Raw genomic sequence first — 27493 nt, 5'->3', positions numbered from 1 at the left:
ACACAGTAGCTTGCTTGCACCTGTGTCAGCAGTTCACGTAACACAGTTTGTGCATGATGTTTTTAAATGGGAACCCTTGTGTCACTGCATTCAACACAACATCGAGTGAGTGACAGAAGGGGAACATCATGGTTACTCTTGTAACCTCCGTTCCCTGATGGAGGGAACAAGACTTTGTGTCTCCCTTGCCACGACACTAGACCTACCACTGTAAACGGCCGAACCTTACTCTTGGCTCCTCAGTGCAAAAACCTGACTGACAAACGCACGCCCGCTTCCCTTTATACCCGTATGTCCGTGGGCGGGACATGCAAATTCTGTCTGCCAATTTCTCATTGGCCTTTTCTCAAGTTCAGATGTATGCGAGGCTCTCAAGAAAGACGCCTTCTGTCACTACATTCGACACAACCTCTCGTTCTCTCCAAAAGGGAACGGAGGTTACAACAGTAACCATGACGTTTGTTTCACACAAAAACCTCCAAAAAAAGTGTGCTATCAGAAGACTTGTAAAATGATGCATAAATCACAAGTTATTTTATGAGACTTTTGGATCCTTTATTAAGCTTTAAATAGAGGAACTATCCACTGCAATTGTATTGAAAAGACAGACAGACAGACTGATATTCATTAAACATATTTTGTGTTCCGCAACAGAAAGAAAGTCATACCGATTAATTTTTTAATTGGGTGAAGTATTCCTTTACAATGAAAGTTAAAGTTTTAAGCTATTAGTTACACACACACACACACACACACACACACACACACACACACACACACACACACACACACATGTTGTGTTTCCATGTTTTATGGGGACGTTCCATAGACATAATGGTTTTTATACTGTACAAACTTTATATTCTATCCCCTAAACCTAACCCTACCCCTAAACCTAACCCTCACAGAAAACTTTCTGCACTTTTACATTTTCAAAAAACATCATTTAGTATGATTTATAAGCTGTTTTCCTCATGGGGACCGACAAAATGTCCCCACAAGGTCAAAAATTTCGGGTTTTACTATCCTTATGGGGACATTTGGTCCCCACAAAGTGATAAATACACGCTCACACATACACACACACACACACACACACACACACAAAAACACTAATTAATTAATCCTAGAGTAATTGTTATGACAGCCCTAATATTTTTTGTTTAAAATCACAATTTCTGTTTTATACACTGCCCCTGATTGGGTGATGATTACCATACAGCACGAGTAAAATTAAAAACATTTTATGTGTGTGGTTGTTGCATCAGTGCCAAACAAACATGCTGCATGTCTGTGTGTGTTTGTTCAATCCTTAAATACCACAAGATACCTGGCATTTCAAGAGGTCTTTGAAACCAACACAATCAGCACAGTTCAGGCCTGCACTGGCACAACAGCAATGCTGATGTCAATCTTACACCCCGGAAAAGAACAACACTGCAATACAATGTGCATGTGTGTGTTATTGACGGCCAATGCTCATCTGCTAATAAGATTACAATGCTGCAGTGACTTCCTCACAAAACAGTACTGTTTCAAGCTCAGGCTAAATAAATGCTCATTAATTATAATAATGGAATTATAATAGCCAGAGACTGGTTCAAAATCGGTGTTATCAGACCACTGTTTCTCCAATAGAGATAAAAGGAGCTCTCCCAGACCTCCCTGCGCTGTCACTACAGAATGCCACTCCCTAAAGCCATAAAGCGGTTACACAAGCACTAAGCAAGGATTATTTCCCAGCCTGTGTGCACATTATGTCTGACCAAAGATTGCATATCTGGACATCTTGAGAGACGATATCAGTGAAAATAATTTAGGTTCCTGATTGAAAAATGACTCTGAAACAGATATAGCCACCTTAGTCTTGTAATTGCATTGTGTACCTTAGAACAAACCTTTTGATATTCTTAATTAGTATCTTTGTTTTGTTCAAAAAATCTAAACATTCTTAAAACTATAGATAAATTAATATGAGAAGCCTGCATATTAAGGTATTAAAGGGATTGTTCACAGAAAAAAAAATGCTGTCATCATTTACTCTCATGATGTTCTGCATGAATTTTCTTCAGTTGAACACAAAAGGAGATGTTTTATGCCGGCAGAAGACGTATATGATGCATAATATGACGCATAAAAAGAACTGAACTGGAATAAAGCAAAAATCAAATAAGGCAACAAAACACGATCCTACTGGAAAAACTACAATTCCTATTTTTCAGCTTATTGTTTTTCACATTTCCAGCTTGTACAGTAGGATCTTATTTGGCACTTATTGTTTCTAAGAGGTTTGGTCCCATTAAGACCAAGTCCACATTTTGCTACATTATTAAAAAAATATATTTTGGAAAATTGTGAATTAAATGTTGGCTCAATAAAAGACATGCAAATAATTGCCCCAAAACAGAAACAGGTAATGTGGTGGCAGCAGCTTAACGTTTTCCAATAAAATGAAAAATATATATTCTCTGTAAATATTTAAATGTGTTCAGTTAATATGTCAAGTCGAACTGAAAAATCAGTTTCGGCCGAGCAAATCACAAAATGCGTAAAACGGACTACGCCTGAGAAAACACCATTTGAACGTTGGAAATGGTGCGTGCGGTCAGTGGAGACCAGTGCAGGGTGGAGAGCGCAAGTTGAGCCGAAGTCCAAAGACACAAACGAACATCGGTCCTAAGAGAAAAGAAAGACCGCCATCCTGATTTTCATAAAATGAGCAGTAAGTATCGAGTATGTTACGTTTAGCAGGAGGAGGCAGACAAGGAGTGAGGATCTAAACGCGGGTTCTTTATTGATCAAAGTGAAAACAAAGAAATCTGGAACAAAGGAAACGTTCACGGTGGGAAAATGAAACCAAAACATGAAAAAATCAAGGGTACACGAACTGGGTAGACACGGCAAACCATAAACTTCCAACATCCACAAACAACAATCGACTAGTAATGGAGGAACAGCAGGGTTTAAATACACAGACACGATAATGACAAAATGACATGCAGGTGAGAACAATAACAAAGTGCTGGCAGTGATGAGGGCCGGGAATCATGGGAATTGAAGTTTGTGACGGTGACACGAGAAACACGGGGCAGACAACCAGGAATCGTAACAGAGAACCTTGTTTGAGCTTACTGCAGTTTTGTGTGTTTGTGTGTATTTAAATGCAAATGAGCTGGTGCTCCCCGCTCAGTATCCAGAATAGGTTTTGACATCTCTGCCTCGGATAACTATGCATTATAAGCAATATGACTGACAGCAAAAATACTGGTGTTCAGCCCTATATGTTTGAACTGATGAGCGAGCGACTCCATCAGAAGTAACATCTTTGAGAATGAACCAGGAAGTTTCCGAATGGTTATTTGATAAATGAATTTATTTGTTGTAGAGTTTTTCAGCAGTTTTGCAACGATGGATAAGCAACACACACAGACAAATACTGTTGCAACGTTCGATATGCGCTATAACGAAACAACACACAAACAAACATGTCCTTCGGCACTGTCCGTCAACAGTTGTACAAGGTCACTTTGTACAGAATCTGCGAATGGCTTGTTCTAAGACAGTGCTTATGATTAATGGGGATTAAAAAAGGACTGGGTGGATTTTTATCAATATAGGGTGGTTGTGTACACACGCTGCCAACACACATTTATGTTCAAACACCATGTAAAAGTGAATTTTGCATAATAGGTGCCCTTTAAGGTAGGTTAGGCAGACCAGAGAAATCCTCTGACGAAAATGTCTGCAGACCCACTGAGTTTTCGTGTGGTTCGCTATCCACATTTCAACCTCTCAGTAGTTTCATGGTAGCATTTTCATCTCTAAATTAATCCCATTTTCTTCTTCCAGGAGCCTGTGATTAAACATTTTAATTCAATATTAAAATTGACCCTGCAATAGACATTTCTGTCATAGTTTCTTCAGTTTGATGTGTCATTTGTGGTCCAGTTTAAACAGTCGAGGCTTCTTTTTTTTAGGAAAATGGAAGCACTTTGAGTTTCATTGAGTATTTGAGCATTGTTTTTATTCTCATTCCACATCTGTGAGAAATTCTGTTATGTTTGCGGAAAATAAGCAAACCAAATTCAATCATATTTGACATGGAGCTCATGTGGAGTGGGTCAGTCAGAGCCGCTTTTAGACCGCTTCTATAGGGATGGAGTCGAGAGGATAGATTTTTTTTTAACGTTTGTTAATGTTAATGTAAACTGAAATTAATTATTCATTATATAGACTCAGTATTAACACTGCTTTACTGAGGCATGGGAGAACCACACAAGCAGCGCAATACTTGAAGTGGTGAACATCTACATCAACATCTTTCTCCAATGTGGTCAATGTAGATGTTGGAATAGCAGGCAGTAAAGGACAATTTGTGAGACTTTACCAATGCATTCATTATCTTCTTTGGATACAGAATAACAAGAACTTAAAATATATGTACAATATATTCTTTTTTTTTTGCAGTTCATTTTTGTCACAGTTATTTCAGTTTCATGATTATGCTGCAATTTCTTTGGTAAGATGCACTGCCAGCAATTCAGCAAATATTTGTCCAATGTGTTTTGAGATGTTTATAATGTTTAAAATGTTTGAAAATGTAATCTACCTCTCATAAGCTGCTTGTATGAGCCATCTTGAATAAATACAACATAATTGCAATAACAGTACAAATGATTTCTTTCAAGTGTTTTTTTTCTCTTTCTATAATCTAAGGTGAATTATTGTCTCCAAACATTATTCTATTGTGCAAGTGATATGTTAACAAAGCATATGTTAAAGAGAGATTTTTTTTTTCATTGGTACAATGAGAAATAAACAAATGTATATAAATAATATACATTTTATGATTAGGTGAACCAAAAAGATATGGCTACTACAGCTCAAAATATGTAATTGGACCAAAACAATATGTTTTGATAAAGTGAAGTTTTTCCATTGGCACAATAGATAATTTCTGATTAAGCCAATGTTAAAAAACTGTTGCGCAATAGAGAATATTTAATTCACAGAACTGTCATTGGGCAAATTGGACAATTTAGAAGCAACAAGTCACTAAAATATTTTGAGTTGGAGAGGTCTAAAAAATGTTACAGTGTAGAAAGCTCTTTTTTTACATTGTGACACTTAAGACAGAGATATGTCAGTAATGCTGGTGTACACAAATACAAACACACACACACACAGAATTACATGCACACTTGCATGCTTTGGCTTGCATCCAAAAACATGCAAACCCACCTGTGGACAACTGTAGAAACACTATTGGTATAGTATTACATTTTGGTCTATACAATTAATATTGAGCCATTTAAGTGGCAAATAACCATATAAATATGTTTGGGATAGAAGGGAAATGTTTCTACAGTTGTCCACAGGTGGGTTTGCATGTTTTTGGATGCAAGCCAAACCATGCAAGTGTGCATGTAATTCTGTGTGTGTGTGTGTGTGTGTGTATTAGCTATAGTTTGGGGACAAATTTGAACTTAGAAGTGAGAAAAATTGCACCGAAACCTCCTTTTAAGGTCATTTTGGGATGTCCTCATTTGGAAAAACAAGCCAAACATAATTAAATAATGATTTTTAAATTTCTAATAATGCAAAAAATTATTCTGGTGGGGTTATGTTTAGGGTGTGCAATAGTTAGCTTTTTATAAAAACAATACATATCACAACTTAGATAGCTGAGCACATCACAGCAGTGATTTGAGATCACCAGCAGTCAGGCTTATGTAATATCTGCCCGAGCCTCTGCAGTACTCCTGATGGCAGTATGACATAACACCTTGCGGACACAGCTTGTCCAAGAAACACACACACACACACACACACACATGTAAACACTCACATAGGCATGCATACAAAGGACTGCCTAATATCCCCTTCTGTGCTTCATGGAATAAATAAAGAATAAAATGAGGGGAATATAAATAATGACAGAATTTTTAAATGAAATCATTGTAGCTCATCTCTGTCTTTTCACTTTAGTCACAATATCAGATACAGTGAGCGCAAGTGGTTTCGGATACGTCGGTGTGGTTGATAATCTGGAGGCATTAACTTGTTCTCTAAAAAAAGCTCTCTGAACAGGGATTAGATTATCATGGTCAGGCCAGCTCAGACTCTCTCTCTCTCCATCTTTTTTGTCTCTCTTGCCCTTCTTTTTGCATACACCTTCACAGATGATGGTAAAAATTAATGAACATAGAACAGGAAGTGGGCAATACTTTGAACTCAAACTTTTCTGAACCAAATTAGTCTTCCATCTATACATCTAGCATATGTTATGGAACAAAACAACCTACAGCATACCTTCTCACTGGGTTCATAGCTGGAGGCTGAGAGATTTCTGATTGGAGGGGCTGCTGTATTCCCCCTGGGGCAGCTTAGGGTTAACTGCCTGATTCTGGGTTGCCAGAACTGCACCAAAAAAGATGCTAACGCTCTTAGATTTGACCCATTTTTGGCAGGCTACTAATAAAAATGCACAGATCACACACTTTGTGTTTTTTTATTGACACTTGTATGCCTATTCTCTACATTATTTATATTGCCCTATGAAGTAAAAGAGGAAGTTTAGCACTTGTAGCACAAGCACCATAGTCGAATGAATATGAATGAGAAATGAGCAAAACTTATCACACACTAAACATAAAGAATCACTCCATTATTGTACTGTGGTCCAGATATCAAAATTATATTGTGTCACCAGGTCCCTGTTGATTCCCAGCCCCAAAAAATAAGCAAAACAACCTTTTCTCCAATCAAAAATGTAAATTTGGTAAATGAGGGTTGGTAAACTATGAAAGAAATTTCATTTGGGGGTGAACTATCCCTTTAAAGTACAATGTTTCTATCAATCCTTGTGTTATATAGACTTTCCTACAACACAGGTTTATTGACCTTGATGGCAGCCAAAGTGTGTCAGTAATGCTGGTGTATGTAATTGGTATAGTATTACATTTTGGTCTATACAATTAATATTGAGCCATTTAAGTGGCAAAGAACCATATAAATATGTTTGGACCACAGCGCATCTCTCCAGTGTCTGTATGCTTTATTGACATTGATGGCAGCCCAAGTGGGACACACTTTTTCTGAACTGTCTGGCCTCTGTAAGTATATCTGCGTCCTTGGCGAGAGACGTGATCACGGTCATTCGGTTAGAGCAAGCAGGGCAGCCAGATGTCTTTCTCGTGGCCTTCAAAGTATTGTCTCTCTAACTGTTTATTTATTCATGTTCTGTTCACACTGCAATGACTCTCACACTGCAAACACTGTTTATAATACCAGAACAATGAGTGGCAAGTGCAAAAAGAATAATACAAAGTTAGATTTTGAATTCTGTTTTTTTTTCAAGAAAATGTGTGGTGCTTGCCCATGCAAAAGTCACCACCACAATGCTAGTGTGTTCTGCGTGGTTGCTAGGTGGTTGCTAAATGACCCAAGTCAAAAGAGCCCTTGTTATTCAGACCCCTTAATATGGCTGTACGCAAGTCTACGTGACTGATCATCCATCAAGTGAAAATCATAAGTCTAACTGCTTAGAGAAGTAATAGCACACCTTTCCTCAACAAGCCACAAGATTTAAAGGAAAAGTTCACCCAAAAATGAAAAATTCTCTCATCATTTACTCACCCTCATGCCGTGCCAGATGTGTGACTTTGTTCATCTGCTGAACACAAACAACATTTTTTGAATAATTTCTCAGCTCTGTAGGTAAATGGTGCCAGATTTTTCAAGTGCTAAAATCCACATAAGGCCAAGTATGAAAGTACTCCAGATGACTCAAGTGGTTAAATCAATGTCTTCAGAAGTGATATGATTGGTGTGGGTGAGAAACAGATTAATATTCAAGTATTTTTTTTTACAATAAACTCTCCTCCCTGCTCAGCCATTCTACACTTCAGTTTCACTTTCACATTCTTCTTCTTCTGTTTCACAGTCTAAATGCATATTTCCCCCTACTGGGCAGAGATGAGAGTTTATGATAAAAATGACTTAATTATTGTCACCCAAACATCATATCTTGTCTGAACACATGGATTTAACTACAGTCATATGGATTACTTTTATGTTCCCTTTATGAAGATTTTGGAGCATTCAAATTTTGGCACCCATTCACTTGCATTGCAAGGACCTACAGAGCTGAAATATTCTTTAAAAAATCTTAATTGTGTTCTGCAGAAGAAAGAAAGTCATACACATTTGGGATGCCAGGAGGGTGAATAAATCATGAGAGAATTTTATTTTTGAGTTATCTATCCCTTTAAATTATCCCTTCATGTTTAAGGAACAGGTTGCCCATCAAAGTTTAGAGATAAGTTTTTTTTTATTTTTTTTTATTTAACCTTTATTTATCGAGGTAGATAAGGTATTGTTGAAATCCCTTAACCTAAGTATGAGCAATAATAACGATGCTAGCCTTAGCAAGAAGAATAACTTGGTCAGATTTTGGAAAATGTTTCATTGTTAAGGATTGCATTTCTCCTAAAAAGTGCATTAAGCTAAATTGAATTATTGTAATATTGTCAAGAATGTGAATCTAGGCTTTAGGGTCATCGCCACAGTCTTTGCTGAGTGTATGAGCTCAGGTTTCTTAAAACGGCGGGTTTCTCTCACTCTGGTTAGTTCAGAGAAGGACAGGTAATCAAACACCCTGAAAGCTATCTCTCTCTCTCTCTCTCTCTCTCTCTCTATGGAAAGATCTGTGTCTTTCTAATAAAACTCCTCCATCACTCCCATCTCCCATCTGGTATATATGTATTGTGTGTGTGGGTAATAGTGGGTGGGAGCATCCATGTAAAAAGGGGAATAAGAATATCTGTGTGTGTATGTGTGTTGTCATTTCAACAGGAAGCCTTTGCTCTGATGAGAGGTCTTACTTCCTGTTTATAAAGCAACCACTGGAGTGCAACAATAGCTGGAATCGTGATGGACAGAGAGGATGCCCCACGACACCCTCCATAGGAAAGCTTTGGTTTGTCACTCTTGCTGTCAACAATTAAACAAACTCAACATACTCTGTGCGAAATCAGAGACGTGTCAACATATTCAATGTTGTTAATCAGATATAAAAAAACAATTCAGTAGCATCTTCTCTTGTCTAGGGTTAACAAACTATGCCCAAAACAGTAACTTTTTTGTTGTTGTTGTTAACTGATTTTCTTGGCATATATTAAGCTTATTAAACATATTAAAGTTACTATTTGGGTGACTCTCATGAACAAATGTATTAGTCACAACTGAACTTAAAAAGTCCTATTTTTAGAACCATTAATATTTTGCCATTATAACAATATTTAAATATAAAAAAATCTATAAATATTAAGCAAATTAATGATGATATATATATATATATATATATATATATATATACTGTATATATATATACATACATACATATATACATTAGAGTAGTCTACTGAAAACTTACAAAAACGTAATGTGTTTCTCATGAAAATAATATTACAATGCAAAATATTTTAATGGAAGGAATATTCCAGGTTCAATACATGTTAACACAAAAATGCATTTCGACCTGACCCTACTTTTCTTTAAAAAAAAATAATAATAATTGTGGTTTCAGTGAAGCAATGGAAGTGAATTTGGTCAATTTTTCTAGGTTTTAAAGGCAGAAATATGAAACATATAATTTTATAAAAGCAATTACATGAATTCTTCTGTTAAAACTAATGTATTATTTGATCTGTAAAGCTGTTTATATCATCATTCTAACAGTCATTTTAGGGTTTTAGGGTTTGTTGACATTACATACAAAAAAATTGGCCCCCTTTCACTTCCTGTCACAGTTTGTCTCCACTGTGTTCAAAGACACTTATTTTGAAGTTTTCTCCTGCACTACATTTCCCAGAATCCACTGCCCTAATCACTTCCTCGTTATCCCCACCTGTATGCCATTCCCTCATTAAGTTCCCAGTATATATATACCTTCTAGTTTTGATCATTAGTTGTCAGTCCTTGAATTGGAATAGTAATGTTTGATGTTAAGATTATGGTTTGTGTCCACTCCAATGTTTATTCCACTCCAGTTTGTGTACTTAAAAGTCTCAAAGATTCTACTCCTGCGTCTCCTCTCTTCCACTCATTGGGCACCAAATGTTACAATTCCATTGTGGTTCACTGTAACCCAGATTTTTGCTTTTTTTAAAGAAAAGGGGGGGGGCAAGTCAAATTTGCGATAATCATTTTAAAAAATGTGCAAATTTGTGGCAATCAATATTATACTTGATTGAGCTTAACTTCTATTGAACCTGTAATATTACTTAAAGTGGGTTTCCTGTATGCAAAATATAGTTTCTTTACTTTTTGCTTTGCATTGTGTCAAATATGACCAGGACATGTCGTGACAATATTTGTGTGAATCATGCCATTTATTACATATTAAGTTTTGCTATTTTAAATCAACTAAATACTAAACTGCATCTTAAGTTTGACAATAGCCTCTCACATTCCTCTAAAAACTGGTATTTTTGCTCATGGCTGATCAAAATGTTGGTGTCAAGCAATCCAGTCTCCGAGGGATATGTCATGTCATACACTCAGGGATTTGAGGTCAGTCCAGCTGGACGTCTGGTGCCAAAATGAGGTGGATTACACCCTTTAATCCCAGTCACCCCATGGAAGTGAACTAAAGTTGTCGGTGTTCTTCTCCAGACCTCATACAGCTCATCTTCATGAAACTCTTTAAACAGGCTTGGTTATATAGAAATGATATTATCACTTAAGATTGTGGGGAAAACAGATGTACAGTAAAAGACTCAGGAACAGTCTGCTGAGATGAATTATATGTTTACACAGTATTATGTGATGAGTGTTAAGACAGCTTGCCAGGCAATTACATGTACTGAATACCACTTCCTTGGAATTCCTTAGAATTTACAAAAATAAGCTTTTTCCGTTAAAATTGGCGTTATGAATTTGTTTATTCAAGCAATATGGCTGCCTAGAGAGCTGTGTGTTTTTATTCCACTTTTTGTTGCACAATAACTTCAAGTATAATACTTTATAGTAGCTCTACTGCCCAGAAAGTTTTGCTTATAAAAAAAGAGTTGTGTCAGAACAAATGTAGGCCTATGTACTGTACTTGCAGAATGTATACAAGACACAAACTCCAAAACAGACTTCCACAACAGGTGTAAATGAACAGAAATGATGCCTGTGTCTTTAAAAGCGTATTGGAGATGAGAGATTTGGCACTGAATGTTAACATTATTTTTCTCAATAAGTGAAATCCCTAGAGCTCAGGCTATTAATAAATGCAGAGCTCTTTCTCAGAGGAACAGCTGTTGGAAAAGCTGAAGTTTATTCATATTCTAAATCCATAGTTTTCTTGGTTTTCTTTTTCATATTACGGAACGCATTCAGCTTGGTGGGCACTGACTGTGTCTGACCCAGAATTCCCCTTCGCATTTACACAATCACAACCCTTTAAATAAAAATAAAAATACATAACACTTTTAAAGCACTCGTCCTGCCAAAGTGGCATCTAATATTTAGCTGCATTACATTATTTTGCTCTTTGCCAAAGAGGGCACAAATGAAGAAATTAGCTGTTGTGTTTTTCAACATGTTGTTGTACAGACAAACCAGAACCTGAATAATTTACAGCAGTAAGGCCTTGACATCCACAGGATCCAATTAGTTGAAATCCACATGCAATCAGTCCACAGGAAAAAGGCACAACAGGGACATCTCCAAAAAAACAAGACATTATTAGCTAGTTTCTAAAATACAGAGCGGTGCACTGCATAAATATGACAGCGAATGGAACAGAATGAATGCATCCAGTACATTGACTGAATACAGAATTCTTGAAATCAGATCAGTGAACAAAGAACGTGATACTTGTATACAAATGCCTCAACCACTCGAACAAGCTTCTGATAAGGCTTTACTGGCTGTGTAACAGCAGTGCTTTAAATAGCAACATCTATTTTTGTTAGGTATACTTTAAGATGTAACAGTATAGGATAATATACTTTACTGCAAAGGGTGACATCCAAAAACACATTTTGGATGTCACCCTTATCTGACAAACCCATTTCAGGACTTTAATCACTCTACTAATCAACTGGTCAAGATTATGATCAAAGAACATATTTCAACACTGGTATCATAAATGGTGCTTCTTTCGCTCAGATTACGCCAAAAATTCAATTTTACCAGTTTTTATAGCAAATGCGCATGCACGGTCTAGAGTTGATAGACATGCGATGTCTGTATCTAAAAGGTTATTAGCTCTATTAGCTGTAAGGTGGGACTTCCTATCTACAGCTGTTGACCGTTGGCTACAGTTGGGTGTTCTAATTTCTCCCATTCCTTTTAATAGAAGTGGCCCGTCTCTGCAAAATAGTCTCTGGTGCAACTTCAAGGTAAAAGTGCTGCATGTGTGCTTTGAGTAAATGTCTTATTCTACTGCTTACACTCTATGTACAATTGGTTTGATTTGGTATTTTTAAATGAGTAAATGAGATTGCTAACATGGACATGACATCTATGGTTGCTTGATTACTGTGTGTACTATTATTTCCTTCTTCCTAATATATTAACAATATTTTCATGTACAAATAACTACAAAAATCTGACGGCTAAACAGAAATCAAAAGATACTGCTACCTACCATTTAAAGTACAATATAATTTTTTTATATTCTGTTTTAAAAAGTTTAAGTTTGTGTGAAATTGAGTAAATATAGTGCTAAATAAGAGCCTTATCTCAACGCAACATGAGATCACATTAAACCCTAATAATGACGTGTGAGAGCAGCACTGCAGCTCACGCCTGATTGAGATTGATGCACTCTAAACAGCTTCAGGTGATGTAGATCGCAAAACTGCCATTCCGCTTAAGCAAAACTTGCATGTCAGAGAGTCTAAAAAGTAAACACCCGGCGTTATATCTATAATGCATCATTTATTAAAGTTAAAATAATAAGGAAGCAGGTCATATAAATAAATGCAAACTCCGAAACTGGCATTTCTCTATGTGGTCAGCGCCACTTCTATGATTTGCGCGAAGAAACCCGATATAAGGGGGAGAGATTGGGACTGCACCTGGCTGATATACAGTACACTCTGGTGCAGGGCGCTCATCCCTCACGTACACTTGCTGCAGTTAGAATATAACGTGATGGCTCGTGACATACTGAATCATAATATAGGCTATTTGTCAAGGTGTGTATCTTATCTTAAAGAAAATCACCAATACGCAGCTATATTAAGAAGAGAGGGGTTTTAGATGGATCAAGGTGAACAAAATGGTGAGAGAGGGTAGTCTTTGCCCATTATACACAGCAACAAAATACATTTTAGATTGGTGGTTATTTGAGTTACCATAGATATTGCCTATTTGAACCACTCTGGCCATTCTCTGTTGTCCTCTCTCATCAACAAGGCATTTTCCAGCAAAACATCTCACTGGATGTTTTGTGTTTTTGGCCCCATTCTGAGTATATTCTAGAGACTGTTGTGTGTGAAAATCCTAGGAGATCAGCAGCTACAGTAGTTACAGAAATGCTCAAACCAGCCCGTCTGGCACCAACAATCATCCATGCGATTATCTAATCAGCCAATCGTTTGGCAGCAGTGCAGTGCATAAAATCTTGCAGAAACAGGTCAGGAGATTCAGTTAATGTTAACATCAACCATCAGAATGGGGGGAAAAATTGTGACCTCTGTCATTTGGACAGTGGCATGATTGTTGGTGCCAGACAGGCTGGGTTTCTGTAACTGCTGATCTCCTGGGATTTTCAAGCACAACAGTCTCTAGAATTTACTCAAAATGGTGCCAAAAACAAAAAACATCCAGTGAGCGGCAGTTCTGTGGACTGAAATGCCTTGTTGATGAGAGAGGTCAACAGAGAATGGCCAGATTGGTTCGAACTGACAAAGTCTACTGTAACTCTGATAACAACTGTTATCACTTATGATGAAAAAGTCTCATTCCATAGAAGTGTGTACACCCCTGCTGTTAATGGTGGCAATGGAGGCTTTTCTTTATTTGACTACCATACGTGACATAAAATAATTGTCATATGACAATATCCTCCTCCTCTACCAAGTTCAAGGAAATCCACTGTTAAAAAGACAAGATTTATTTTAAAAGTTCAATAAATGGATGATGTTTCCAAGGCCAATATGTAATCGAGTTAAATAATTGTGATCTCAATACTGACCAAAATAACAGTTATTATGATTTTTGCCATAATCGAGCAGCCCTACTAATAGCGAGTATCTTTTTTGAGTGCAATACACACAACCCTCCCCCTCTCTTCTGAAAACACTTGAAGACAAATGGCAAAGAAAAAAGAAAAATCTTTCTCAAGAAACTCATCAGTCAATCATTGTTTTGAGGAATGAAGGCTGTACAATACTTGAAATTGCCAAAAAACTGATTTCATACAAAGGTGTACACTACAGTCTTCAAAGACAAAGGACAACTGGCTCTAACAAGCACAGAAAGAGATGTGGAAAGCACAGATGTACAACTAAAAAAGAGGATAAGTACAACAGAGTCTCTAGTTTGAGAGATAGACACCTCACATGTCCTCAGCTGACAGCTTCATTGAATTCTACCCGCTCAACACCAGTTTCATGTACAACAGTAAAGAGAAGACTAAGGGGTGCAGGCCTTATGGGAAGAATTGCAAAGCCACTTTTGAAACAGAAAAACAAAAAGAAAAGGTAAGAGTGGAAACATAGACATTGGACAACAGATATTTGGAAAAGAGTGTTATGGATCTTAACCCCAATGCGCTTTTGTGGGATCAGCTAGACTGTACGGTGCATGAGAAGTGCCCAACAAGACAGACAGCCACATCTATGGCAAGTGCAACAGGAAGTGTGGGGTGAAATGTCACCTGAATATCTGGACAAACTGACAGCTGGAATGCCAAGGTTCTGCAAAGCTGCCATTGCTGAACATGGAGGATTTTCTTTAAGAGAACTCTTTGAATTAGTTTAAAAAAATTCAAATTGTAATAGTAATTTTTCATGTTATTAATGTCCTGACTACATTGTGATCAGTTGAATGCCACATGGTTTAATGGCATTAGAAACCAGATCTAGAGCTGCACACACAGACCTCAACACTTGGTGCACAAAACACAATGACAGTTACAATCAACAGCTAATTTTTTTTATCTTGAACAGGTAATTTTGAGAAGTAAATTAACTTTAGACTTCACAAAACAAGAAGTTACCAAACATTACAACAAAATCAACATTAAAAATTGTGTAAATAAACTTTGGAGAACTAGCTTTGAAAAGTTAAGTAAAATATACTTATTTCATTTACCTGTGAAATTTACTCAAATTAACTAATTATTATGACAAGGTTTTCTACTTTAGGACTGATACATAATGACGCATTGTAAAAATAACAAAAAATCACAAATTATATTTACTTATAAGCCAGAGCATTCATTTTTACATGTTTGAATTAAGTACAAATATAGATTTTACTTAATATCTTCAAGTTCACTCTTAAACTAACTTATTTTCAGTGTTGGGAAACACTGGTATAACATTTAGTATAGTATGGTAGGGCATGGCATAGCATAGTATTGTGTAGTATTAGTCCAGTGAGGTTGGGAAACACTGGGATAATGTTTAGTGTAGTGTAGTCCACTATTTTAGGGTCAGGTCGAGTAAAACGTGTAGTATAGTATAGTATAGTATAGTATAGTATAGTATAGTACAGTATAGTAAGTCCAGCAGGGTTTGCAAAACACTAGTATAACCTTTAGTGTACTGCAATATAGTCGAGAGTCAAGTATAGATCAGAATAGCATTACTAAATTAAAGTATAGTATTAGTCCAGTAGGGTTTGAAAACACTGGAATAATGTTTAGTGTTGTCTTTAGAAGAATTTAGTACAGTATTGTAAAGTATAGCTTAGTATATTTTAAGTATTAAAACAGCACTAAGTTTGGGAAACACTGGTATAACATACAGTGCATTACAGCATAGCATAGAATAGCATAGCAGAGCATAGTATATAGTATAGCATTGTATTGAGTTGTTTATACATTATACACTGCTCTGGAGCTCTGGTAAGTTGTAATCTAAATATTAGTATCCCAATATTAAACACAGACTCTAGTTCCACAAATGCTAATCCTTGGACAACTGAATTTTTATCTTTCCTAAACTTTAAAAACAACTTCACACAATTCATGTAAATTTATACTGAGTAACCTTTTTCCTATAATCAAGAAAGGAACCACATATATTCAGGATATGAAGGTCCAAAGATAACCACTTAGGCCTTTATAAGTTGTTCACAAATCTGATTATGTCTATGTGGTTACGGCCCAGCCTATAACACTCACACAAGACAGCAAACAACAGCGACAAAATTAAAGGTGAGATTAGATAATTTAGATAATTTACCCTAGTTTACAAAGGCGTTACAATGAATATAACCTGAAACACAAGATTATCTGTAAAAATGTTTTTAGAATTCTTTGTAACTTCATCATTCAGGCAGGCTGGTTTTTATAACAAGCTCAAGACAAGAGAAAAATCAGTAATGCCTAAGGGCGGAGGTGCCACAACTGTTTGTGTCGTTTCCAGCCAATGGCAACAATGGATTACTCCTGTGCCTCTCAAATGGAATAATTGTTAGACTTTTGATTTTGAATATCTAAAAGAGGTTTTTTTATGGTATTGTTTTAATTTGGTCTTGTCTGTTTAGCATATTATAGTCAGGTCTTGTCAAGTGTGCCAATGATATGCCCTGAAATGTTGTGGCTGTGGCTAATTGTATATCAGTCTGGTTTAACTAGGGCTGGTATGGTCCTGTCAGTGTATTGTGGTCTGATATTGGATTGTTTAATGTGGTGTGGCTTGGTATGGCCTAATCTGAATCATGCTGTCATATGATCAGGCTTTGCTATATTATATTATTTGCGGAATAGTCTGGTCTTGATCTGGTCCTATATGATTGTTTGTTTGACTATAAAAGTGACCAATTCACAATTCAAGGTATAGTTCACCCAAAAATTACAAGTCTGTCATAATTCACTCATCCTCATTTTGTTCTAAACCCTTTTTGGTGTGAAATGTCTAATTAAAAGGATGAAAGTCATGGCAATGTTAGTTGAAGAGAATTCTGGCTAACTACATGCTGGACGCAATGACAGTGAGGTCATGGTCAAAACAGGGATGTGTGCAGTATACAGTACCAACCTGTTCCTGTTGGAACATTGGACAGGAAGATCCACACACTGCCATAACTTGTTGTGTTCTCTAGTGCCAAAGCTGTGCCCTGCTAAGCTCTCTCTGACTCTGTTCCTCTCTCTCTCTCACTGCTGCCAGTACACCGAAGTGCCAAGCCCACCACTAGACACTGGGTATTATGTACGCCCAACACAGCTGATTCTGAACAAACCCTCTAAAGGTATCTATATGATGGAAAAGCCTATTTGTTTATACTACACAATGTTAGCAATTTACAATGATGAAATCACCAAGCAATTGTTTCCTATTGGTGGATGATTATTAGTCAGCTTTCCCAAAATAAAAGATTAAGCTCTAAATCATGATTTGAATAGATTCTGGTTTAGTCAAGATAGATACCATTCTATTTATCTTATTAAATACAGTATACAACAAAACAACCAATCCTTTACTGAGGCTTTGTCTACATTACATCCGGATACATGTGAAAACAGCATTTTGAAATGCTCTCTGTCCACAATGCCTTTTTAAGTGCTTTCCAAATGTTGCTCGTCCACACTGAAATGTGTGAAAATGCTTAAATCCCCATATTGCGCATGCAAAAAATAGCTGCTGTCTGTACGGTCTGAAATGCAATTGTCCTTGTGCTCTGTCGAGCAAATTTCCCATTGCCTTTGAAGGAATGCAATGTGATGGTTGTACAAATTAACATTTATTTTTAACAATGCTATCAAAGTGAATATCAGGCACAAGCACCGCTATAACATGGGCCACCATCTTGATTGTTTTGGTTGAATGGATCACGACAGCATCACATAACAACAAATGCGGCATCGTTTTCAGATATACTCATTTTCGCGATCCCCAATACAACGCAAAGATGGCATTTTCAAATTGATTCACTTGGGAGAGCGTTTTAAAAAAGCTCAGTTTTCGCTGACAAAAACACCATCTCAGTGTGGAGGCAAGGCCAAAACGTAGAGAAAAAGGTGCGTTTTCAACACAATATTTATTATGAAACATCAGCCATATACTGCCTAATCAAAATCAAACAAACTTAAATAAGTAAATAATTTCTTACTTTCAAATAAGGAAGACATCTGTTCTCTCCTAACCTGGACGTCTTAACTCTGGAAATTTAATTCTTCTTGCGGAGTCTCTCCTCCCCCTCAGCTGCACTTAATCCCAGTGATTAAATCATTTTTCTTCAGCCCTAATTTTGCCTGTTACAGGGCTCTCATGGAGGCTGGGTATGCACTCTATTGATTGGTGGGTTGAGCAGATTACCCTAATAGTGGGATTAACGGCCAAATGTTGACCACGCGTGGCGGAGCTGCTCAAACATGGTGCCAGCTTCCCATCAGATGGCCAGGGGAGCAGTGATGACATACCACTCAATGACAATGTGTGTGTGTGTGTGTGTGTGTGTGTGTGTGTGTGTGTGTGTGTGTGTGTGTGTGTGTATGTGAGCGTGTATTTATCACTTTGTGGGTACCAAATGTCCCCATAAGGATAGTAAAACCCGAATTTTTTGACCTTGTGGGGACATTTTGTCGGTCCCCATGAGGAAAACAGCTTATAAATCATACTAAATTATGTTTTTTGAAAATGTAAAAATGCAGAATGTTTTCTGTGAGGGTTAGGTTTAGGGGTAGGGTTAGGTTTAGGGGATAGAATATAAAGTTTGTACAGTATAAAAACCATTATGTCTATGGAAAGTCCCCATAAAACATGGAAACACAACATGTGTGTGTGTGTGTGTGTGTGTGTGTGTGTGTGTGTGTGTGTGTGTGTGTGTGTGTGTGTGTACAGGTTTGGGTGGTTACGAGGTGTAAAACAGTTAAAGGATGGGCAAGGAGGAGGCGAGAACCGGCTTGTCAACATAAATAATAATTTAATAAGAAACTTAAAACACAACATAAACAAACACACATGCGGACATGCCCGTAATTCTCTCTCTCTCGAACAATCGTCACCGGCCGCCTTTATCCCTCGCGCGCCTCATCAGGCCGATTGGGGACCGGGCGTGCGATATTCCGACCCGGCCCCACCCCCCTCCGCTCCACACGAGGATTTTACATTTTTTTAGGTTACAAACTGTTGATTACAAAGGTATTATGCTATAAATATGATTTATGTGGACATTTCTAGTGTCCCCATAATTCAAATCGCTTAAAAAACATCCTAAATACTCTTTTTTTTTTTTCTTTTTTAATGTTGAAAGTTTTTTGTGAGGGTTTGGTTTAGGGGTAGGGCATAGGATCTATAGTTCATACAGTATAAAAATAATTATGTCTATGGAGTGTCCTCATAAGGATAGCAATATATTGTTTGACAGAAAACGACTAAATCAACCTGATTACATAAGGTACATAAGTAAATTCTAAGGGTTTGATAAGGTAGGAATACCTCCTTAATACAATAATAGCACTATTTTACTTTATACAGAGCAGAGTTAACATTGTCCCGACACTTCAAATCAGAGGTAGATTAAGACCACAGAAGAGAAGATTCAGAAAATGGGTGGATATATCCTTTAGGAATTATTGTACGAATAAGGATAATCTTAAGGAAAATGGATCCTTAAGAACTGAGGTATGTAGCTAAATGTCCTTGAATCTATATTCTATTAGACTGTATGTACTACAATCAAATGTTTATCAAACAGACAGTTATTCAAATTATTCCAAAACAGGTAAAACTGCACTTCAGTTGATGTCATATTCATGACCAAAAGCTATAGACCTCTCTCATACCAATCTATTTCTGTATGTGGGTGTGTATGCTTGACATGAGTAATGAGTGGCATGATGAAGTAATGATTTTTTTAATGGTTTTGTAAACAGCTTTGCGACATAATATACTTAATTCACATAAATGTTTTAATGAACAACATAAAAATTAGTGCATAAACTTTAGAACCTTACACTTGCTATGCTTGTTCTGTTTGAATCCTGAGTACAAATGACACTAATGGTTAAGCAGCCTCAAATTGCTCCCGTATAACATAGGCATTAAAATATTAAAGTTGCAAATGGAAGCTTTTTTTTTGGTGTGTCCAGATGGAGAAACTAGAAGCTTATTCAGGCCATGAAAAAGATTCTAGTAATCTACTGCTGATCCTTCACAATGGCACCCTTGTGCCTTTTGTTTTAGCCTCCTAACTGCCTGTACTCAAAGCCACTGATAATGTTAATAATGGTTACTTCCTTCAGCAATGGGGATCTTTTGCTATTAAGGGTTGCTTAAAGTCATTCCAGAATATCTATAGGACGTGCAGGGTCAAATTCACAAGGTTAACACGAGTTCAAGCTGTAAACTTCAAACAGTACCAATGAGTTGAGTGAAAATGGCCAAAAAAAAAGGATATGTACAATTAGGACCAGATTACTGAGATATATTCTGCAAATCGTGGAATGTTATTTAATCCCCTGTACATAAACGGAATTAAAAACTATCCATATTCTTAGACTACAACAGGAGTTCTGCATGTGACCCAGATATTTGGTGTAAACAGCAAGGTTTCTGTCTAAACTGGCCAAGGAGAATTTGGCCTTCAATGCATCAAACTTCTTTCAATTTTAAAAGCAATTGGTGTGCCTTCCATTCTCAAGAGCTACCTTCCTCTTGAAATCCAAAAATCCCCCATCTTTCAGCATTTAAATGGTTGAACCCAAGCACCCATGCTTTTCTCAAAAGATGAAAAAAAAAATACAAAATAAAGCACTGAACATCTTATCACTTTTCTTTCATATCAAAACAGTCACGCCTGGGATTTCTTATGCTGCTGAGGTCTTTTCACAACTCAAACAAGTAATATAACACCTACACACTCATTCCCAAGTTAACAGAGTTTGTTTGATTTGACCAGTCAAAAGATGTGTAGAGCATGAACCGAAGCCATGTAAAAAAATGTGCTTCATTGAGGCTTTGCAAAGTAACCAGCTACACATGAAAAGGAAGTGTCTTTAGCTAAGGCCCATGCAAATATCTCCCTCCACTACTGCAAGGTGGGTGCTTTGTCTATCAGCACAGAGCACAAGAACTGTTTTGTCAGTTCAGTGTCATCTTTTTTTTTTTTTTTTAACCAATACCTGACATTTGGAATTACCAATAAGTTAGATTACATGGTAAAAAGAATATACCTGATCTACCAAAGCAAATAATTTTTGTTGTTTTGATCTAATTCAGTCAGGCCTATTTAGTCACATTTAAGCAATATACAATTCAGTGGAGTGCCGCAGGTATACACAGCAGTGTTTACATATTGAACAACATCACGATTGTGAGTAATATATTGCTTGTACACAACAATTCATCTAATAACTCAAATTAAATAGCTCACGTTTATCTAAAAAATATTGGCCAATTAGTTTGTACATTTGTTCTCAGGCAGCAAAAATAGTTCCAAAAGAAGCCAAAGCACCAAAAACAACTCTGTTTATTGCACCGCTCTAATATGCTGATATAGAACTAGTGGTGTTTCATTCGTAAATAAATTAGTTTCTGAGTGAATTTTAAGTGGAAAACAATCGCTCTCGTTCACTTCCATTGTGTCAGTAGTAAACAACTCTGTTTTTCCACCAAATTGGCATGCCCAATTCCAAATGCTCTCTAGGTCCTCATGGTGTCATAGTTACTTGCCTCAATCCGGGTGGCAGATGACAAATCACAGTTGCCTACATGTCTGAGACATCAATCCAGGCATCTTATCGCGTGGCTTGTTGAGCGCATTATCGCAGAGACCTACCATGTGACTAGGCTTCACACTACTCTCTACGGCATCCACGCACAACTCACCACGCATCCCACCAAGAGCGAGAACCACATTTTAGTGACCAAGAGGAGGTTAACCCAAAGTGACTCTACCCACCCTACCAACAAGGCCAATTGGTTGCTTAGGAAGCCTGACTGGAGTCAGTCAGCATGCCCTGAATTCGAACTTGTGACTCCAGGTGTGGTTTACTTGCTGAGTTAACCCGGCCCTCATGACCCTGTGTTCCTAACGAATCAGTTTGAATCAATGATTGAATGACTCACTCATTAAAAAAGATACTTATTTGATGCCACCTACTGGCATAAATATGCAACCTTCAGAAATTGTCACTGAACGAATCCGTGAACTGAATCAAAATGAACAATGAATCAAAATCCCCACCACTATTTGGAAAGCTACAAACACAGTGAAGTGGATTGATCCAAGCACTCTTTGAAGGCCGCTCATCCAATCTAATTCACCTGTCGTACCTTATTACTCTTGTGTAATAAATCATGTTTGACTTGAATAAAACCAGTTAGCAAAATTTAGATGTTACCACACAAAGCCCATTTTCAGGTTACCTGACAAAACATTTTTGCAGTGTGTGTGTGTCAGCTAATTATTGCAATAATGCTGCACCTATATAAACCAGAAGACTTACATCATCCTTTCAATAGGCCTAATATGGGCCAGCAAAGCCAATAAGAACACAAAAGAATGAAGTATTCCGCTCAAAGCCATAAACAGACCCCTCATGACAAAGCGGAGGGGTATTAACCAGTGTGCTGACGCCATCCCAGCACTCGCCCCCCTCTCGCGCACCCCCGGAGCTCATTTGCCAGCAAACTCACCTCATAATGCAGCCCAAAGAAAGCAGTACAGTAGCTTGTTGTGTTATTTTCCACGAAACTTCCCTCTTAAGTTATTCCACTTTTAAGTAAACTATTGCTTCACACGAGCAGATGTTTCTTGGCACGATGACAGCTATGATAATGCATTCACATAGCATATCACCCTCATCATCATCATCATCATCATCTTCACGACACCATAACCAGTTTGACAGTTTGTTTCAAAACAAATGAGCTCGATAAATAAGTATACTTCTTTATATGTAAATGCCCATGCAAACTTAATGTAGCCTAAACTTAAAACTGAGAAAATAAAACATAAGTGTGACCACTAATTAAACTATCCAGATACGAATTAGTCTTACATTGCGTATGCAATCTTACCATATGCATTTATTTATGAAGTATCCTTATGAGAAAGATAACTCATGCACATTCTTTAGGAAGCACGAACATCCTCGGTTGCTTTTCAGATGCTTCATTCACATATTAATCCGCCACACCTTATAGTGAAGATCCCAATTCAACAGGGACGTTATCCAAAAAAATCCTTGTAAATCGCGCTCCGTCGTCCTCTACGAAAGGCTTTAAGCCTTGATAATGGTAAGCTAAATGCGAACTGACAAGCATCCGACAAGCTTTCAGGGAGAGGGGAGGAGAGAAAATTGAACAAAACAAAAAAGTAAAGCGGCAATAAAGCCCCGCCCTGGAATTGTAATCACAAAGTAACATCGGGTTTGGATTTAACACCATCTGATGCCATTGATCGCTATTGTTTTGTACTATATATGGTTGCCTATATAAATGTAAAAGATAATAGGCCATTTTTGAAAACTTAAGCAATCATGTCGATAAAATTAAAAATCAATATGCTGATGGGTGATATCCCCATATTGACATGGATCTTGTGCTGCTCTGCATCAAGTACATTATTTAAATAGTCTACACAACAGATGAGTTTCAGTGATCCTTCCTGGGATGTGGATTCATAGCTCAAATGATAACGATTGGGAAAAAAGCATACCTTTATATGTTTATGACTTTAAATAGGCTACATGTATAACGTGGCTGCTGTCAAGTTATAAGGAGGACGACTGAGTAAACAGTGGTGTGCCTGTTATCTGATTCTGCCTTGTTATGCAAATCAAATCTAAATTCCCAAGCTTACTATTCAAGGAAATGCATTTGAACTCAAACTCTTCACAAAGTTAGGTGAAAACCTACAAACTTCACATCGCAATACTACATCCATCCGAGTCTTAGGCCTAATAATAGTGCGTTTAGCAAACATTTCTTGAACGATCACAGATAAAACGGTTCAATGGTTCAAGCTTCAGCACAGGAAAGAAACTTCCTAAAAATAGCGCATGGACAAACAGAATTATGGCTGAGGTTATATGACCAGTGTGAAAGGCGTTATGCTGCTATAATAGAAAAAAGTATTATTCCCTGTGCGACTATATCATTTCAAGTGAGTTGCCAATAGATTATCTCTAATCTTAATCTCATTTTAACTGGTGCGGAAACAATATTATTTAACATCGCGACAGCAAACCAATCACATTCAGCAATCAACCCGTCCTGTTCTTCTTCAAAGTACGCGAACTGTTATTGAGACGAGCGATAAAGCGATTTTAAGATTTAGAAATCGATTCTTTCTTAGTATCAGATTCGTTTGATCATCAAACTTACCTCGATCCCCACAAATGACGTAATGAAGTTGTGGAGGCAACGGCACAAACGCAAGGTGACACTCCGAGATGAAAATAATGACGAACTGAGTGGCATCCGCAGTTTCCAAATGACTTCGGCGTTAAAATCGCGAATAACAACGATCAGGTCGTCTGGGTTTGTAGATTGAGGAAACGATGTGATGACACCGACCGACGTTGATCCAGGTCGAGTTAAATAGATCGACAGCGAAGTGGCCCGTGTGTTTGGTGCGACACCTGGAGCGGCGATGGTTCCTCCCTCTTCCATTGACTATTGTTTGTTCAGCATAAAGTTGGGTGCTGCGGAAACTCTGGAGTTGGGTGGACTTATAATGGCAGAATCGCAATCTTCCACCATACAGTATTCACAACAATAAGATATAGCATCATTATTGTTTCTAAATCGCGTAATGACTAAAAGAAGAGATGAAACATCTATGCATATAATTTATCTTTCATTTGAAAGTGTATTGTTCCAACCAAGATGATATATATATAGGCTATATATACATGTCTACTTGTGTTACACATAGCTAACTGTGCATAAGTTTAGGTATGTAGGAAAATGTTGCATAGTCTTCAAAAATAATGCCATAAATAGTTTTCATTGATCAATTAATGTCATACATAAGTCCAGAAAACATAAAAAAGCTAAATCAATATTTGGCGTTACCACCATTGCCTTTAAAATAGAAACAATTCTCCTAGATACACCTGGACTTTTTCTTGTTTTTTGTCTGGTAGGAATGTTCCAAGCTTCTTGGAGAATTTGCCATAGTTCTTCTATCTATTTAGGCTGTCTAAATTGATTCTGTCTCTTCTTGTAATACCAGACTGACTCAGTATTCAGTGGGAGGCTCTGTGGGGACCATGCCGTCTGTTGCAAGGCTCCATGTTATTGTATTCTATTTGCAAAAATAGAATACAATAAAATAAAATAGAGTCTAATATGTGTATTTCTTATTGACACATTAAAGCTGAAAGAATAAATAACCACCTTAAAACAAATATTTATGTGAAGCATCTTATATGCCTAAGACTTTTACATAGTAGTGTGTGATATATATATATATATATATATATATATATATATATATATATATATATATATATATATATATATATATATATATATATTATCATAAAGGAATTAAACCATGGCAACTTTTATATTTTAACATAATGTTTTATATAATGCAATGTTTACTTTTGGCCCACGCCCTCAAATAAGTGAGATTTTTCCTCTTCATTGGAAAATATTTGGGCACCTCTGTCATTGAATGTCTGCCTTTTATCTTCACCACATTTTCTCTTTAAAAATAATGAGAACAATCAAAAGTCAGTTGTCAAAGTTAATCACCATTGCACAATTTCAATTCTTCATTACATAACTTTTAGGCCTGACATGCTGAAGTTGAAAATGCAGTAGCTGTTTGGCTGGAGCAGTGGTAGGACATGTGAAGAGTGGTCATTAGTGGCTCTCACCAGAGGCTGTGACAGCTGTCGCTTGTGGCTGCCGCTGGGCCCCAGTGCCTCCCCCTCGCCTGCTCACAATGCACCGGGTCTGAAAAGACATGCAACCTGATTCCCTCATCTCCATTTACCCATCTCATATTTAATCCCAGACTCACCCTTTCATTAACCACCAACCACACTACCTCTTGCCTACAGCTTTGAGCATTAATCAACGTATTCGCGCAATTATCGAACGGCACAGCTGCACTGCCAGGAATGCTCATTTTGCTAACTTTGATTTCTTTTTCTCTCCCATTTTCTAAAACATTATGAATTATAGTTTATTTATTGAGTTTAATCATCTTAAGAGAGTACTTGGCAATTAGTGTGGAACAATTAGGTCTGGTTTATGGTATCTGGGACTGCCACCCTTTTAAGGGCTTGTTTTTCAGATGGAGGATCATGAGCAAGAGTACTAAATGGATTTTAGTATTTTTGTTTTTGGTCATGGGGGAAGGGAGTTTCTGAACTCTTTCACCTTACGAGTCCTCTCAGGCACACACAAAACCTCACATGCAGAAGTCTGGACACAGAGGGGAAAAGATGAGTATAAATGATCACATGTGGAATACAATAAAGCTCTGCGGCTCAAATGAAATATTCTGTTTAGAGGAGGGGGGTCCATTGAGTCTGGTTTATGTGTGTGGCAACATTTGTTTCCAAGGGAGTTATTGTGTTGAGTTATTCTCAAGATTCCAACTAAAATTTGAATAAAACTAATTTAGCCTGTTTGCAACTTATTTCATTAATCTAGCGTATTTGTCTTGCGGACACATTTCCGAACATTAGTTTCTTTCCTTGCCTTTTAAAGAGGTGTTTACATTTTTTTTCCATACCATGGATCACAACATGCATTTTTCAACCAAATGTGGCCTCACATCTTCATAGAATCGAAAACTGTTTGAATGCAACAACCTGTTGTTATCCACAGCAGTGTGGATTGGAACAACTTTGACTCTGAGATTTAGTTTGAAAAGAAGTGGGGGAGGATGCATGTGAATATTCTTCCAGCAGGTCAGAGTTCACAAGCTCCATCATGAAGTTTAGAATGCTTTTCCTGTTCACCTCCAGCTGTGCAGATTACAGAGGCCACAAAAGAACATCTTTAATCAAAAATTACCTCACTTGTTTACCATTTTGTATACTTGGGATTAGACATTTCATATTAAAAGCAATCTGTAGTGCATTTTTAATTGATGTGTTCAACAATAGTAAAATCAAGAAGAATTTGCAGATAATCTGGGGTGGAGTTAGTATCAGCAATATCCGTTTCTCTGAACAGACATTGTAGTTTAAGGCTGAATATGATGAAATGGTATGTTTTGAATGCTGCAGGAAAAGGAAGTCTAAAAATAGGTCATGCCGGAACACTGTATATGCATTTCAGTTTCTTCTCGGTAAAGGTTAAACATTTTAAAACCACATGTTTTATACTTAACCCCTCTGCTTTAA

At 37.1% G+C, this 27493-nt stretch overlaps 1 protein-coding gene across 3 annotated transcripts in view; it reads right to left on the bottom strand.

Annotated features, from left to right (window-relative positions):
- LOC127650687 (zinc finger protein 516-like) overlaps positions 1-24739 on the bottom strand; it is a 65381-nt gene extending 40642 nt beyond the window's left edge. For 2 of the 3 annotated variants that reach the window (XM_052136277.1, XM_052136279.1), the window contains exon 1: positions 23199-23372. The gene's annotated coding sequence lies outside the window, so the exon portion shown is untranslated. Of the gene's footprint in view, positions 1-23198; positions 23373-24506 lie in introns of those variants that run through there. The other variant, XM_052136278.1, reaches the window with a different exon arrangement.
- Positions 24740-27493: the final 2754 nt, after the last annotated feature.

This window comes from Xyrauchen texanus, chromosome 10 (genome assembly GCF_025860055.1).
Source record: "Xyrauchen texanus isolate HMW12.3.18 chromosome 10, RBS_HiC_50CHRs, whole genome shotgun sequence".
Taxonomy (NCBI): domain Eukaryota; kingdom Metazoa; phylum Chordata; class Actinopteri; order Cypriniformes; family Catostomidae; genus Xyrauchen; species Xyrauchen texanus.
The sequence above is the reverse complement of the archived record's forward strand: the minus strand, read 5'-3'. Positions and strand labels throughout refer to the sequence as shown.